This window comes from Euprymna scolopes, chromosome 9 (genome assembly GCF_053919585.1).
Source record: "Euprymna scolopes isolate OS-2025 chromosome 9, ASM5391958v1, whole genome shotgun sequence".
Lineage (NCBI taxonomy): Eukaryota > Metazoa > Mollusca > Cephalopoda > Sepiida > Sepiolidae > Euprymna > Euprymna scolopes.
Window position 1 is genome coordinate 25898446 of NC_136490.1, and position 18775 is coordinate 25917220.

The window sequence follows — 18775 nt, forward strand, 5'->3', positions numbered from 1 at the left end:
ATTTTCATTAAAATTCGTTAATTTCCTGAGTTTTGGTGAATTTTTAAGTAAAGGGAGGAATCAAAATGTGTATACACTTTGAGCGTCGGCATTCATTTTTCGCCCACGTGTGGTTAATTTAAATTAAAGTTCAATCACATGGTTACATTATCAATAAACCCATTGAAAATTTACCGATATTGTAAACACATTCTGTTTACATTAAGCCTGTGGTGTTTTTTTAGTGATGCAATGTTGTCAACTGAGATTTTAAAAAAACCCGCGAGATCAGGAGAAATAAATGTCCAGAAAATCGCTGGCCAGTTTGGCAGAAAAGTAACTTATCTTGCCTTTGATAACATTTATTTGTTATATATTTGTTTTTTGACAACTTTTTCGAATCTATGTGTACAGTAATACAAACCCCTTCGGGGAGATTGGAATACCCCCCCTCACCTAAAATGTACTTGGAAAAATCGATTTTATAGTGAGATTTAATAATGGTTAGTCGAAAAAAAGGTGAAAAACAAAACAAATAATCAATAAATAATTGTTACCAAAGGCAATAAATGCTACTTGTTTTTTACTTACATGAATGAGTTTATTTTATGTTTTAAAGTATTTTCAAGCAATCTAATCCGGGTGTCTGGGTGCCAAATACCTCCAGATTTTCTAGAATTTCCCGCTAGATTGTAAACGAAATCTCCAGATCTAGCAGGAAAACCGCTAAATTGTAACACTGGTCACGTGACAGGAAGCGGTAATAAATAATTGTCCCTAAATAAAAAAAATCGCCTCTCGGTAAAAAGAAATCCACCTATTTATCATAGAAAAATTAAGTATAATGTTATAATTAAAAAGGAATATATAAAAACACACATGGATATAGTAAACATATTATACCAAAACGTGGAAGCCATTCGTCCAGTGGTTTTTTAGACAATTAACTCCGAACGAACCAACATTTACATTTTTATATATATAGATATATATATATGCGAGGGGCGTGCAATAAGTAATGCCCCTGACCAACTTCCAATTGTAACACAGATAAACCTAGAACCCCATCCTCCAACGTAGACCCCTACTCCCATGTCTCCTTCTCCAACATCAGGGGTCTACATTCCAACCTTCCAGGGGTTGAAACCCAATTGCAGGAGACAAAACCGGACTTACTCTTTCTAAGCGAAACTGGCATAGGGCCAACCACTTCCCTAGATGAGTTCATAATAAACGGATACTCTAACTTAACATCTAAATCTGACCCCCAAGATCGCCATGGGCATGGAATATGTGCCTACATTAAAGATAGCTTCCCGTGGGGTAGAGATATCTCCAGAGAAGACCCTAATTTACCTTATATGTGCTTCTGGGTTGCACTTGCTTACACCACCGCATTCATATTTGTTCTCTATCGCCCCCACAACAGCGGGGTTACTGTCCTTCAGAGTATATCTGAGAAAATTGACCTCATCCTGTCTGCTCATCCTTCGGCTACCATTCACATTTGTGGTGACTTCAATGTCCATAATGTGGAATGGCTGACTCACTCAAATAAGACAGATGATGAGAGGAGGTTCTGTCATGATTTTGCCATTGCCTATGACCTCACTCAGATTGTTCATGAACCCACCCGTGTGCCCGATACTACTGGTCAGTATACAAGCCTTCTAGACCTTTTCCTCACAACTTCCCCTGAGCTATGTTCATGTTCCGTCCTATCACCCCTGGGATCCTCCGATCACACAGTTGTATCAGTTAAGATAAAAATGAAATGTAATAAGTCTTCAGATATACCTCTCCACCGTACTGTATATCGATACTCTATGGCTGACTGGGATAGCTTCCGTACATTCATATCTGATCTACCTCTGCATTCCATGTTTAAAAAGGATGTATCCTCTATAGTATCAGACTTTACCGAATGGTTAATTGTAGGCATAGACCGATTCATACCATCCAAAAAATTCCAACAAAACTCAACAGCCAGCCATGGTTCTCCCCAGAATGTGCCGCTGCCATTGCGCACAGAAATCACTTTTACCGTAGCTACCAACGTAATAGATGTACTGAGACTAAAGCTGCCTTCAGGACTGCCAGCAACCACTGTAAAAGAGTAATAAAAAATGCAAGAGAGCTATATGCTCAGTCCATCAAATCCAAAGTAGCTGAGCAGTGGCTTGGTTCCCACCAGTTTTGGCAAATAGCAAACATGATCCTGAACAGAAGCGTGCGTTCCATCCCAACCATCATCAATGGACCTGAGGTCATCTCATCAGCATCAGACAAGGCCAAACTATTCGCCAAGAACTTTGCAGATAACTCTACCCTCTGCGACGAAGGGCATCAACTCCCCATATTTCCTCCTACAACAGACAACACCCTATCCAACATACAAATATCTATGCACGAGGTCGCCAAACTAATCAAGAACCTTGATTCCAGTAAAGCAACTGGCCCAGATGGCATTCCAATTACAGTGTTGAAAAAGCTTCGACCAGAACTTGCCCCCATACTTACAAAACTATTTAAGCATTGCGTTAAGGAGAAGTGCTTTCCAACACCCTGGAAAACCTCATCAGTATGCCCTGTATTTAAGAACTCAGGTGATAAATCATCCCCCTCTCAGTACATACCAATAAGTCTCTTGTGTGTCATGAGTAAGTTACTGGAATCCATATTAAATAAAGAAGTAGTCAACCACCTCAGCAGAAATAACCTCCTTAGTGAAATGCAATATGGTTTCCATTCTGCTAGATCTACAGCTGATGTGTTAACAGTTATATCCTATAGATTTAGCAAATCTCTCGACAAAGGCTTCCTTTCCAGGGCAATTGCTCTTGATATATCAAAGGCCTTCGATAAGGTTTGGCATAAGGGCCTACTTCACAAGATTTCTATGGTATAAATGGAAATGTTTTCTCAATTAAATCATTTCTCTCTGATAGGTTCATAAGAGTAGTGGTTGATGGGCAGAAATCAGAGGCCCACAGTAATGCTGGAGTCCCCCAGGGGTCCATTCTGGGCCCAACTCTCTTCCTGATCTACAGCAATGATCTCCCAAAACACATACTTAAATTCATCTATGCTGATGACACGACCATCTACGACAACACATCAAAGGCCGTAAATGACAAAGCTCTCTCTGATTCCCTCTCCTCTGATCTTGAGCGCGTCGTGGGGGAAGAGATGGCTGGTTACTTTTAATGCATCTAAAACCAAGCTCCTAACTTTACATCATCAACGCTCTGTTCCTCATTTAGCATCAATTGAAATGGATGGCTCTCGTCTTGGGGAGGCTTCATGTTTATACAAGCTCCTGGGTTTGACCTTTACTCCTGATCTGAAATGGAACACGTATATAAAGTCTGTTGCCCGGGCCGCTGGGAAAATGGTAGGATCCTTCTACCGCTCCAGAAGATATCTCACTACTGATGCAATTCTCTATCTCTATAAAAACCAAGTACGTCCAAAGATGGAGTACTGCTGCCACATCTGGGTTGGAGCTTCAAAAAACCCTATCCTGCCTTGACAAAGTACAAAATAGAATTCGTGGCTTAGTGGGGGATGCTCTCTTCTCCTCCCTGCAACCTCTCTCCCACAGAAGAGACGTTGCGAGCCTGTCTTTGTTTTATCGTTATTTCCATGACAAGTGCTCATCCAAGCTCCAATCTCTGGTCCCCCTTGCCAATCCTTCATAATAAACACCCCTCTAGCTAAAACCACTGTCAGTAATTTCCCCCACTCTTTATCTGTGCCTAAATCAAAACGTAGATTCCATGAACATAGCTTTTTTCTGAGAAGTGCACGCCTGTGGAATGCTCTTCCGTTCGCTTGTTTCCCACATGACTACAACTTGGATGTCTTCAAGTCCAACATAAACAAATTCCTGATTAATCTCCCCCTTAAGTAAAACGCTTTATCAAATCTCCAATACCAACTATTACTACGATATTATCCCAGTGATTATTGTACACAAAATAACCCTTATCCATGAGTGGCTCACGGGCCTTGATAAGTGGTGATCCCCATGTAAAAAAAAAAAAAAAAAAGCTGAAATTTTGCATGTGCAAGGATTTATATATATACGGGTTATGTGGCAAATTACAGCTCTGAACTAATTGTGGTTTCTGTTTTACAGGTGTTTGAAGTGAGTCAGGTGTGAAATGCAGCCTGTTGAATGTCGAGCAGTGATCTGGTTTTTGTATTTGAAAGGACGCACACCACGGGAGACTTTTGATGAAATGAAAGAAACTTATGGTGATAATGCCCCATCATATGACCTTGTAAAATGCTGGCATGGTTAATTCAAACATGGCCAGAAGTCTGTGGAAACAGCTTCCAGACCTGGTCGCCCCCCTTCTCCCATTGATGAGGCATCTGTCCGTCAAGTTGAGGCTGCCATTTTGGAAGATCGGCGCATTGCTATTCGCCAAATAGCCGAAGATGTTAAGATTAGTACAGGGTCTGTGGAAACTATCATTCATGACCATTTGCATATGCATAAGGTGTCTGCCAGATGGATAACCAGGTTGCTCACACCATTCCAGAAGTGAGAACGCGTCGAGTGCTCGAGGATGAATTTGGAGATGTGCCAAGAAGATGAGTCAAAGTTTTTCAAAAGACTGATTACACAAGATGAAACCTGGGTCCAACACTATGATCCAGAGACCAAAGCCCAGTCAATGCACTTGGACTCACCATCTCCAAAGAAGACAAGGGTGCACCCCTTCGCTAGCAAGGCCATGCTCACAGTCTTCTAGGACCAGGACGGAGTAGTGATGGCAGATTTCCTGGCAAAGGATATCACAATTACAGAAGCCTATTATGCTTCACTTTTGAGGAAATTAAGGGAAGCTATCAAAATCAGGAGGCGGGGCAAGATCAGCAAAGATACCTTCCTCCTGTAAGACAACGCTCCGGTCCACAACTCGCATGTCGCCAGATCAGAAGCATGTGCGTGTGGTTATAAATTCCTTCTCCATACTCTCCTGGGGTGTTCTACAAAAAGTCTCCAGAGCTGCATCAAAGGATGGGAGAAATGCATAACTCTTGGTGGTTCCTAAGTAGAGAAAGACTAATAACTGTGCCATGTTTCGTTGCTCTACTACTATGGTAAGTGGGTCAGGGGCATTACTTATTGGACGCCCCTCGTGTGTGTGTGTATATATATATATATATATATATATATATCTTTTTCATTTTGAACAAATATATAATTTGCCTTACTCTATGTTTTAAAAACTTTAAAAACTTCTAATTATGATTTTCTATGTTTATTGTATTTAGCAAATTAGGTATAAGCCATTATAATTTGCTAATATTTTTTCCTCTGAGGATATGGGTAGACATCGAAAGCCTATAGGTTAAGGAAATATACTTTTTGAATTGTATTCTTTGTTTTGCATATAATAAAAATTCTAGATTTGAAATGTAACCATTTCACGTCATAGAATTTAAATTACTAATTTATGATTTATTTGCTCTATCTGGTATATTGAGCATTTTTTTATTTAGCTGGGATTGTCTTTATAAAATACTAGCGGGGGTACCCGGCGTTGCCCGAGTGTTTGTTTCCGGGACGGGGGGGGGAGTTTTAAAAAATGTTATGGTAGGCAAGTAGGAAGGATCAAACCCGGAGTCATGAGTAAAAGTAGGAAAATAAAGTGTGAAAAAAAAAAAAAAAAACATCTGCAACGTTAACAGTTCGGCCACCAAGAAAAGCCCATTCCAGTTGTTTAGGAAAAAAAAAAAAAAAAAAAAAAACGACTACGGTAGGTCGGCGCGAACGTGAAAATATAATGTGAATTGTCCAGCACGCTAACCACTACGCCACAGAGCACTGCAGCTTAGTTTAGTGATTTTAAATAACTTCACATGAAAGAACTACGAAGCCAAACCGATGTTCTCTTCTCAACTGTTCCTTGTGAACGATCCCCAAACGGTGTTAAGTGGTGGCAGGGGGAGGAGGAATTTATAAGAGAGAAAATATTTTACCACTTCCATTGATCTTAACCGATTTTGGCCGTGACTTCTCAGCAGAAAAAGTATAGAAATCTAAGATTATCGAGGAATTTGAGAAATAATAAGCCTATAACACACCTCAGATATTGTTCTGCCGTTTGTGCATATTATATTTGCATGAAATATCTTGATTTTTAATCCTATTAATGTCAAAATCCCACGGGAAAAAATGAGTTCATTTTATTTATATAGAGAAGAGATTACAGCCAATAGTATTTTGTAAGACCAATAATCACTGGATTTCCATACCAGTAGATCTATTGCATTACATTATGCTGAAGTATAAATATATATCATACACATTTCTATTTATTTACTTTTTATTTTATTTTATTGTATATATTTATCCATTTATTTAGTTGTTTATTTAAATTTTATTTATTATATTATTTACATTTATTTGGATCACTAATTTTATGTGTTCATTTAATTTATTTCATTATTCTTTCCTTTCAATATAAGCCCGTCTTAACTCAACGCATATATTAGATGAAACCGTTACACTTTAAAGATGACACATGAAATGCTAGACGTGAACTAAAACCAGAAGCTACTACATAATCAAACGTCCAATTTTTATTGATTTGAACAGTTCGTTTACTTGCAATTAAGATAATATTAGCCTCACATCAGTGAGGGAGTGATACGCATAAAGAGATGTCAAGAGACTGGCCCTGAAACGGTGCATATTTTCTCCTGATAACCCGACATTATCTGGAAACCGAAGTATAATACTCCACGATTAAAAACAGCTTAAAAACTTACGAATGAAATGACTACAAAAAGAAGATGGCAAAATGATACATATTTCTATCCTGATTACACAACACTAATTTGAAGCCGAAAAGAAATACTTCACATTTGAAAACAGCTACAAACATAATTATATTCAAACCTACAATCGTTTGAATAAAATCCACGGAACAGACGAATCATCAAACTTTTTGTTTCTTCCTTCCCATTTTGAATTCATATTGTCGAATTTTTAGTCTTTTATTATATATATATATATATATATATATATATATATATATATATATATATAGTGAGGTGAAACAATTCACATTACTATAATACATAGAAATGAGAGAAAATAAAGTTTTTAAAGAAAATAAAGTCATTAAACATTTCCTAAAATAGTTAGTGAAACAAATATTTGAACAGATGCAAAAAAAAAAAAAAAAAAAAAAAAGTTTAATATTTAATTGGGATTCCTTTAACACTAATTACTGCTGTCAAACAATTGCTGTAGCTTTTCACAAGGTCCTGGCAAATGCTTAACGGAATTTTTTCCCATTCTACTTTGGCTATAGACTTTAATTGGTGGATGTTTGAGGGGCGTCTTGCTTTAATCTGTCTCTTCAAAATTAGCCAAAAAATTTTCCAAGGAATTTAAGTCTGGTGATTGACTGAGCCATTGCAAAACATGAATTCCTTTATTATTGAACCACTTTTTAGTTGTCTTTGCTGTATTTTTCAGCTCATTTTCTTGTTGGAACCGCCAATCACCAGACAATCCCATTTACTCTAAAGACCTTTGCAAGTTATTCTTCAAATTTCCCTATATTTGGCTCCATTCATCCTTTCTTTTGATTATTTCTAGTGTTCCAATCCCACATGAAGAAAAGCAGCTCCAAATTATGTTTCCCCCTCCGTGCTTCACAGTAAGGATAGTGTTCTTCATATCATATGCAGAACCGTCTACACATCAGACATTGCTTGCATCATTATAACCAAATAGCTCAATTTCGGTCTCATCCGACCATATCACATTATCAAAAAAGTGGTATCCTCATTCATATACTTTTTGGCATACTTTAGTCTTGATTTAAGGTTATCTTTCTTCTGTAAAGGAGTCTTGCGAGGTCTGAGACATTCTCTGTGCAGTTCGTAACTGATGGTCGTCTTGCAGATGCTGGTGCCCATGCAGCTGAGGATTTTTGCAGCTCTTTGTGGGTCACAGAAGGATCATTTCAAACAGTTCACAAGATTTTTCGCCGCCATCTTTCCAAAATTTTTTGAGGAGCTCCCGACCTTGGCATGTTTTTGTACAGGATGGCCGAAAAGTCCCAGGACACTATACATGTATTTTTAATAAAACACAGCCCAGAAATATATGTTTCGACTGGGACTTTTCAGCCACCCTGTAGTACCTGATTCTTTCCACTTCTTTGCAACGTGCCCTACAATACTAACAAGAACATTCAAAGTTTATGCTATACAGTGGTAGATTTTTTTCATCTTTATTTGCTGAAATAATGCGGTCCTTTATGGATTGTCTGAGTTTCTTTCGCTTGGCCTTGTTGCAATGTTTTCTAAGAGAGATCTAGGCAGAGAAGGATTAGAAGTTCACTGAATATCGAACTAGTACTTCTAGAATGATCTGGAATGTAAAAAAAATGAAAACAATGTTAAATAATGAAAAAAGAAGCCTGTCCAGATACTTGTTATTTTATTTGATATCATTTGTAGCAAATTGCTGAAAAATAAACATTTTTATTTTGTCCAAAGACTTGTTTCACCTCATGAATATATTCATGTGTGAATTCCTGTGAATATACATATGTGCATGTTCTTTAGAAAAAAGCAGCAACAGCGCCAACTATATACAATGGCATTAAGATATCAGCACAGTTATGCATGACCTGAATATATATCGTATTAATTTTTATTCATACAAGCATTTTTGACTACATATTTGCAGACATACTTCAGTTTTAGCTGAAAATCAGCTGACTCTCGTTAGGCCAAGATTTTATTATGAAGGCAGCGATGAAACCAATATTTATTCAATCGTTGTGGAGTATATCTCTTTGTGAACTTCATAGTGTTCTGTTGTAATAGAAGCTGTCCGTCTCGAAACTCTACAGCCAATATTATATGTTTATTAATACAGTGGAATCTCCAGATACGAAATACTTTGCTTACAAAATTTTCAACTTATGAAACGTGATGTGAAAATTTTTTATCCCTGCATACAGAAAAAATTTGCAACGTATGAAAGATACAAGTGATACAAAGACTTTTTTTCAGACACCTAATTCTTTGAAAATCTTTTTAAACTCCAACACATATCGATTGTGCTCTGTGCGTGTGTAACACCATCGATCCTCTAAATGCTAAGGTCCACATTTACATAGTCTGTCGAGGCCTCTTTGTCATCAGTTGACATCAGCTCATCTCAATCTGCTACAAGCTACAGCTTGCTTTTCGCTGACTAACTGGGCCCTGTCTTCAACTCTCGTAAACTCAAGATCGCCTATAAACTACCCTTACATGTCATAAACTGCCACAAAACTCACTGCCACTTTTAAAATGGTAAACTAACTCTAAATATATCAACTTCTATGTCCGATCTTTTATCCCTGTTACAACCACACGTTGATTAACAATCCTATTTTAGATGGCCTTTGTGTGCCAATGCCAACTCCCCCTATTGTCTTTCTGTTAATCTTACTTCCTATACTTTTGTTCTAATGAGCAACTTATTTCCTCTTTTTTTGTTATAGTTTTTCTTCTACCCCCCCCCACTTCCTAACACTTTGTGGAAAAGAGATATCAATAGTATCACATCTGTTTACAATCTCTGAGAGACTAAGTCCTATCCACCTGCTACACCTTGATTAACAATCTTATTTCAGCTTTCTTTTGTGTGCCTTGGTGAACAATTTCCTTCCCATTCTACCACATTTCTACTAATCTTCCTATACCTTTGTTCTGCTGATCGACTATTTCTTCTTTCTTTAATCACTTCCTAACATTATTTTGTGTGTGTGGGGGGGGGACATTGATAGTATCATAACATGCTATTAATAAAACAAACTTCTTGAATATCCATTAATTGAAAACACGACTTTACTTCTATATCAAAACTTATTATCAATAGTAGTAGTAGTATATAATTAAACATGATATATAATTGTCATCTTCTGATGAATATGTATTTGCTTTGGTATTTCCTAGCTGCTTTTGTAAGCTACCGAAAGATGCCGACATGAAATTGCCAGAGATCGGACTGTAAACTGAATATGTATCCAAATGTTGTACGCCATAATCACGTGTACACACCGGTTCCCATTTGGACACCAAAGTTAAACAACGTAGAGTCTGGTCAGTACTAAAATGGGTGACCACTTGAGAATTCTAGGTGCTGTATGTGTTCTCCGCTTATCTAGGCATTGTTTCCAGTTGTCCTGAACTTCTTGTCATTGGACTAATGCAGAGCCGATTCAGGAGAGGGGTGGTTGAGAATTGCACAAACCTTTCCTAATAATTTCACACCTAGCTACCGTTACAGGGGGGGGGTATCCTTTGTCTTTCGAAACTTAACAGAAGCATTGCACCTAAAAGTTGATAAATTCACATATATTAAAATAATGTATTATACAATCACACACACCTAATAAACAATCTTATAAATTCACCCACTCTCTAAACGTGAATTCCATGAACAAAGTTTCTTTCCTAGAACTGCCCACCTGTGCAGCTCTGTTCCACAGGTCTGCTTTCCAGCTGACTACAATATGGTCGTCTTTAAGTTCAACATAAACAAGTTCTTATTGAACCCTCCTCGTAAATAATTTGATTATACCAGATTTATGCCACAAATGATCATTACACAACTGTCCCAATAACTACAATACACATTAACCCATATCTTCAAGTGGCTTCCGGGCCTTGATATGTGGTAACCCCTTTATAAAAAAAAAAAAACTTGGGGAGAATATCTACATTCAAGCACAATAGTTATATGACTTCTTAGGAATATGCAAAGAGGGGAGGGGATAATTCTTGAGGTCAGGTCTGATTATATTTATCCTGAAGTCATTGTGGGCTAAATATAAGAATGTTCATAGTTCCTATTTATTTTCCTAACCACGAGGGCAGAGTAATAGTTGCACTTTATCTCCCTCCCTCGTTCCCTGTGCCTAAAATTAAATCAAACTTCCATGAGCAAAGTTTCTTTTATAAAATTGTCCATCTGTGGAACACAATACCACAGGACTGCTTCCCAGTTTACTACATTATGGTCATTGTAAACAAATTCTTGTAGAGCCGCCCTCTTCAATAATCAAATTCTGCCCAATCTACACCATCATTACTAATCATCACGGTGTTGTGTTTCATTTAATTCTTATCCTCAAGCGGCTTTTGGGCCTTGATAAAAGGTGTCATTCTAATAAAAACAAAAATTCACTTTCCTTGGCCAGAATAATATTAATAGTTATAAGTTGCAACTAAAAGTATCTTTTGTTTCTGACAAACATGGATTCCATTTTAACTGCTTTTATAAATCAACAACAAAATGAAAAAAACAGATAAATTTAATGAAAAGACATACAAGAGATATATATGTATACAAAAGTTTTTTTGTTTTTTATTTGGGGAGAAAATGTCATCCTCCATCTTGATTGGATGGCAAGAAGTTATTGAACACAAATTTTGAAATTGTTGAAAAAGAAAAAGAAAAGAAAATAAACAGAATTGCTTTATTATGTACAAAAGAAAATGGATAAAATAGAAACAAGAAAAAGAACAGAGAAACGTGTAGTAAAAACATTGATAACATTTGTAAAAATGTCGGAAGATAAAGAAAAGGAAAATAAAAAATGTGGAGAGAAAAAAAACAAGGCGATGGGAGGAAGAGAAAAGACCATAGGAGGAGGAGGAGGAGGAGGAGGAAAGACAGAAAGAAGAAGAAGAGAAAAGAAAAGACAGGATGAAATAGCGAATGGAGAGAATAAGAAAAACAAGACAGAAAAAAATGTGGACAAAGTAAAAAGAATTACAAACAAAAAAGGAAGAAAGATTGAAAGGAAAGAAATAGAAAAAAAAAGTGAAGAAATGGAAAAGAAACAAAAGAATAAACTTCCAAAGAAAAGGGAGATGAAACCGTGAAGAAAAGGATTGAAAAAATATTTTTTATATTAAAATAAAAAAAATAAAAAAAGAGAAAAAGCAAATTTAAAAATAAAATGATATTTTCTATAGATTAACGGTAATTTCTATGAAAAAGAATAACTTATTGGAAAATATAAAAATAAGGATCAGCAGAATTTTATTTTTTAAATTATAGTTTGTTTTTTTTTGATAAATTTTTTTTAAATAAGGCATTTCAGTTCGTTATTGTAAAAACAAAAAAAGAAAAGAAAACAGGAGGAAGAAAGAAAAATCAAAAAAGAAAAGGAAGGAAAAATAAGAAAAGGAAGGAAAATAAGAAAAGGAAGGAAAATAAGAAAAGGAAGGAAAATAAGAAAAGGAAGGAAAAATAAGAAAATTAAAAAAATTTTTAAATATTTTTGCAATGAGAAAAATAATGAATAAAAATTAAAAATCATAATATGAAATTTTCGTAAATTAAGAAAAATATTGTTTTAAAAAAAATTAAAAAAGGTATTTTGTACAAAATAGATTTATCTTGAAAAAAGGGGAAAAAAATCACATCAGCAGAAATTAGCTTCATAAAATAAAAAATTAAAATAATTTCTTGAAGAAAAATTAATAAAATACAATACATTTAGTTTATAATTTAATATTCATGGGAAGTGGTTGTAATATGGAAGACAAAATGTCTTCAGTATAAAAACAATCTGTCCATTTCGGACAGGGATTTGGGTAAAATGACATTTACCTGGGTGCTTATCTACTTACAAAAATGTGAAAATCTCACAGATACAAATAAAGTGTCGGATTTTTTTTTTTTTCAAATCTTTAGGTTTTAATACTTGATATGAAATAGTAAAGTGGCCATGTTTTAGTTATTTTTTTTTCTTCAAAAACTAAGAAAAGACAACGGCAAAACATTTAGTTTCTAAAAAGACAGTGTTTTATTTACTTGTTTCCAACTGCAGTTAAGTGTGGCACAAGGCTAGAAAGTGAGGAAAACAAGCTTTTTTGAATGAGATCCCTGACTGGGTATAAAAATAACCAGAAACAGACCCCTCAGCATTCCTCATTAAGGGCACCACAGATAAACAGCAATACATTACCTTCTTCATGAAGAAGTGATGCCTGGGAGGGTGCACTTCCTGGTCTCAAGCTGACCCATACTTTATCCTAACGAAGAAGGTGCTGTCATGGCAGTCCAAAGGTTATTGGATTGATTGTTAAAGACAGGGTCCTCGTCTTTGTATAAAATAGTACAGAGTGAAACGATAAAATTGTTGCCCTAGAAAAGACAAACTGATTCCATTTCCGTTTGATGAAAACCAATTTTCTTTTGGTCATTGCAGACCATCTACTAGTTGGCAAGTTGTGTACAAATACCAAGAGCGACAGGAGCCTTCTATCATGTCTGAAAGTGGCACCATGTTCAACAAGCAGATCAGAGATGTGCCACTGTAAAACTCATGCTCTCTATTGATCCAAGTTATGACAGGACCATTGCCAGCATCCTCAAAATGCCAATCCGGATAACAGGGACATGGCCAGGGTGATAAAAATAGTTTCCGGCTAAGGTTATGGTCTTTGGTATGGTTTTAAATTAGGGCCACATCATGACACTTCATATCTTCAAAGTCGGCTTAAAATTCAACACCAAAGTGCACCTGGATGTGCTGAAGAGTGTGGTGAGGTGATCACTTGGTGCAATCAGGTGGCTGCTGGAAAACCCTGGGTATGACAGAAGCACTCAGCGCCGGCCCACAAGTGCAAAGAGACCCAGACTTTGCTTCAGAAGGAGTGCTACGACCCTGTACACTCGCCCCCACCTCCTCCCCCAACCTGAACCCGTTGGACTACTTCATTTGGTAATACGTCGAGAACATCATCAACATGACCTCCCACAACACCAAAGTTGGCCTGATCGCTGCCATCTGGCAAGTATTCACCAAGCTCCCACTAGTGCTTGTGAAAAAGGCAAGCTCCCAGTTTTGCACCTGTATTGAGGAAGTGATTGAGGCTGAAAGCAGCTACATTGAATAAATGTCAGCTCTACTACATAATCAAGTTACCTGAATTGATTTTTTCAGTAATCGTTTAAAAATAAAGCTGTAGTTTTGTTCTCTTTAGGGCAACAACTTTATCGTTTCACCCTGTATTCTATACTTTTACCGGTTTTTATTTCGTCATTAAGTTTACATTCGGTGGTTCGAGACGAACCTATGACGGAACTGTGGGACGCAGTTTTTGATGTTCGATATGTCTGGCACTGGAAAAGAAAAAAAGTTGTTCAGATTTTTGTTCTCTTTTTGTATTTTTCTTCTTATTTTTAGGGGAATGAGGGTTAGTATCAGTTAATCATTTGATATGTTTAGTAATTTTGTTATTTTTTGTGATTAATTATAAGAGTGTTCACTAATGGGCCAGGAGACTAGAGGTTCGATCTTCAGTAAAGTGATACCAAAGAGTCAAAAAGTAATATTTGATGCTCCTTATTAGACATTCAGTATTTCAAGGTGAGAATCAAAAGATAAGTAAACCCCAGAAAGAAGTGGCACCCTCCCCTACATCTTGGTATAGTAATCAATAGAAAAGGAGCCTTTGAGTTGCTCTTGACCAAGATCTGATCCTTTTTAATTTTTTAAAATATTTAAATACAGGATCATAGGGAAACTTATCTGTATTTTATTAGGTAGCATATTTTAAGACGATCGTTTTATTTTTAATACTGCTTCAATTTATTTTAATTCCAGCCATTACACCAAAAGTTAGTTTACAGTTCTCTTCCAATGGTGGAAAAGCAAAGTACGCAGTTGAAATTGTGTTTAATATTAAAAAAAAAGGAAAAAGAAAAGAAAAATAGAGAAAAAGAAAAAATAGAAAAAGAAAAGAAAACCAAAAATAGAAAAAAAATAAAGAAAACAAAAAAAAAAAAAAACGAGAAAAAGAAAAAGCAGAAAAAACAAAAACGGAAAAAGAAGAGAAAAATAAAGAAATAAATGAAGGAAATAAATTTAAAAAAAAAAAAGCAATTATATCCTTTAACCAATTTCCATCTTGATATATGAAATGTGGAGGTTGGATTTGGGAAGTTATTCTCATCTTTTTATGTAAAAAAAAGTATTTATATACAACATACAATTTCATAAATGAATATAATATTAATTATATAATAAGGCAGTCACAATCGAAACAATATAGTTTTTGTTTTTACAATACACAGAAACATTAGTGCTTATACTTGTCATGAACGAAGATGTCATATTCCAAAAATCACGTAAATGGATCAATTTTTTTTTTTTTTAACTAAGAAAATCAAATTTTATTACGAAGTGAGATGTTGGATTTTCATCAGTCATGTTAGATAAAGAAAAGGGAGACACCTTAATTTGAACCATCGGTATCAAAATCAGCCTTATAATGGATACATTTAATATTAAAAATCACTAAAAATCGTGATTTTTTTTTTCTTAGTAAAAAAAAAAAAAAAAAGAAAAAACTGATCAATTTATATGATTTTTGGAATATGACCGTTTCCTTCTGTGAAAAGTACATACATTATAAAGATATTTTTTCTGTATATTTTTTTAATAAGTGTAATTCTAAATAGGCAATAAAACATTGTCTTTACTTCAAAAGCATAAAGAAGTAGATGTGATCACGGTCCTATGAGGATCGCAAAATAAAAATTTTAGACTTTTTTTTGTTCTCATTCGATTAAAAATTCTTTTAACTTTTCTAATTTGTTCTACTATTGAAAGAATAGTAGTTTTTAGGAGGGGGTGCATTTAAAACAAACATTAAACAAAATTTCCATAAACAGAGATTCTTTCCAAAACTCTCCCACCTACAGAACATGTTACTCACTGGAGACGTCAACAAATGCTTGTCATAAAGGCAGTATTCTCTGTCTATGTTTCTGCGCAGTAGAACAGCATGTCAGAATAGGCCATGATGATTTCTATATTCAGGTAAAAAATGACGTCAGACATTCAGACGAGATGAGAATGGAAATATCTTCTACTTGTTTCATTCCAGGACTTGCTGCACTTTGCTTTTTTGTGCCAAATAATTTCATTTCATAAAACATCCTCATAAATCATAAAATTTGGTTCATTCCATTCATCATTTGCTCTCATAATTTTCTTTATCATTCAACAGACAATGTTTACATCACATTAACTTTTATCCTCGAGTGGATTTGGCCTTGATAAGTGGCGACTCAAGAGTAAAAAAAAAAGTTGTTTTTTTTCATTTTTTATTTTAATTTTTAAATTAAATCTTGGTTTATTAGTTGATAAGGGGTTTCAATCAAGAAAGTGAATTTTAAGATTTGAAAATGGAAAATTGAGACAAACACTAAAAGGTAAACTCAAATTGTCAAGAAAATAATCATAAAATTTGATTTTTATTTAAAAATAAAATTACTTCATCAATTTATGATTTTTGGAATATTATATTTTCATTTCATCACGGCTACACGATATATAATACTGATTTTTCTTTGTTTTTGTTTCTTTTATTATATAAGGTTGAATTCTGAACAAAAACCGGTACTTGAAAATATTTGTAACAGTGATGATTATTTTATGATAAAATCTTTCATGATGAAAAGTTACCCTGACCCCTCGTAAATATTGAACATTTCAAAACTTTTAGATTTAAAAAAAAAATAAAAAATAAAAACTTGTTGCTAAATTGATTGGATATTTTGTAAACTCATTCAGGAAGAAAAATATTAAAAGAAGGCATTCCAACTATCAAAAGACTATTCTTGTGTTCCTTGTTAGTGAATTTGTACTGATTTTACAGAGTATGATGAACGTAAGAATATGATGGTCAGCCATGATCTGATCCAATGTCTCAAAGAAGCTGGATTAGCAGTGACAGACCTATATAAAATATTTGATTCTTGTGCAGAATTCACCCTATATTAAAAGACTAAAATAAATAAAAAATTGCATGGTGTACACACTCATGATGAAGTGAAACTATCATATTCCAAAAATCACATAAATTGATCAAGTAATTTTATTTTTATGAAGAAAATCATTTTTAAACGATTAATTGGAATTCGTAGGCATTACAACATATCTTGCAAGTTTGAATTGTGTTATCACCATTCATCCTTTTTCATTTTTAGATTGCTTTCAAAATGGCAGATAAGACAACTGCTCTTTGGATACTCATAAAATTTTCTTATTTAAAAATAAAACTACTTGATAAATTTACACAATTTTTTTTTAATATATTATTTTGCCATGGCTATGTACATCATACAAATTTTTCTTTATTTTTTTAGTTTTTTAATAAGGAAGAATTCCGGACAAAAAACAAATATTAATTTTTTGTTTTTTCATAAATTAAAGGAGCAAATATTAAAAGAAATTTAAAAATTAAAATTTAAAAAATCAGATAAAATTTTTTAAATTTAATTTTTTTTTTTTAAATTTTAAAGGCTGCTAGAAAAATGGTGGGGTCGTTCTACCGTTCCAATAGATATTTATCTGCTGATGCAATTCTCTACCTGTATAAGAGCCAAGTACATCCAAGGATGGAGTACTGTTGCCACATCTGGGCAGGAGCTCCTAGAAGTAGCTTATCCTATTTTGAAAGAGTTCAAAATAGACTTTGTAGCACAGTTGGGATACCCTTTTCTCTTCCCTGCAACCTTTTTCCCACAAAAGAGACGTTGCAAGCTTGTCTCCGCTTTATCATTATTTTCATGGCAAGTGCCCATCTGAGTACCAATCTATGGTTCCCTCCCCAGGTCTGACTTTCACAAAAGACACTCATCAAGCTGAAACCACTATCAATAATTTCCCCACTCTTGATCTGTGCCTAAACCTAAACGAAGATTCTATAAACAAAGCTTCTTTCTTAGAATTGCACGCCTGTGGAACTCAGTTGGAAAGCAGGAAAATGGAACAGACTACAATATGGTTGTCTTCAAGTCCAACGTGAATAAGTTCTTGATGAGTCATCCTCTTAAGTAATCCCAATTTATCCAATTCCCACTACGACATTTTCCCCATTGACTAGCGTACACTCATTAACCTTTATCCTCGAGTGGCCTCAGGGCCTTGATAAGCAGGGATGCCTTTGTAAGAGAAAAAAAAAAAAAAAGAAAAAGACTTTTGTTAAATTTAAAAACATTTGTTCATAACATTCAAACTTGCTACCATCTTGCACAGTTGTGACTCAGTAGGAGATAAAGAATGGTAATGAGAGCACCAATGGTTCAAGAATCCAACAAGTAGTAAGGGGGGAAGGGTTCGAGTGCAATATTATGTACCAAATAGTGACAAAGGAATGCCTTGCATAAAAAGTGAAGACTTGTAAAATCCAAGATAATCACAGATTTTGGCAGAGAAAAAAAAATTTTTACAAGTGTCTTCAAAATAAATTGCTTTTATAAATCACAATTTGTAAAGATTAATTGTTGCTTGAGAAAAAGATGTCCGTTTTGGATACTCGTGCAAAATAGTGCATTTTGAAACAAACACATTTCAATTGAAAACATTATGTGTTTACATGCCATGCCAAAATTAGTATAAATTCCAAAAATCGCAAAAATTATCCACAATAACGGTCTGACATTTTGTAATTTGAAATGGTGGATTGTCAAATTGATCGACTGCAGTTACCTTCCTTGGATTTTGAGAGCTCTTCAATATTAAAACATACGATATAATTCAATAAAATCGATAAACTCAATAAATATCATTTTTACTTGTAATTTTTTTTTGGGGGGAGGGGCATTTTTTGGAATTTATACTAATTTAGACATGACACGCAAGTATGTAATAATGTTTTCACCTCACTATTCTGCACAAGAACCCAGTTTTGTTCAGCTTTTTATTTATTTATTTATTTAGTTTTTTTTTTTTTT

General features: G+C 34.7%; 1 protein-coding gene across 1 annotated transcript in view; it reads right to left on the minus strand.

Moving 5' to 3' along the window:
• Positions 1-11352: 11352 nt before the first annotated feature.
• LOC145284468 (maternal embryonic leucine zipper kinase-like) overlaps positions 11353-18775 on the minus strand; it is a 303478-nt gene continuing 296055 nt past the window's right edge. Inside the window, exon 17 of the mRNA XM_080133303.1 lies at positions 11353-14152. The gene's annotated coding sequence lies outside the window, so the exon portion shown is untranslated. The remainder of the gene's footprint in view (positions 14153-18775) is intronic.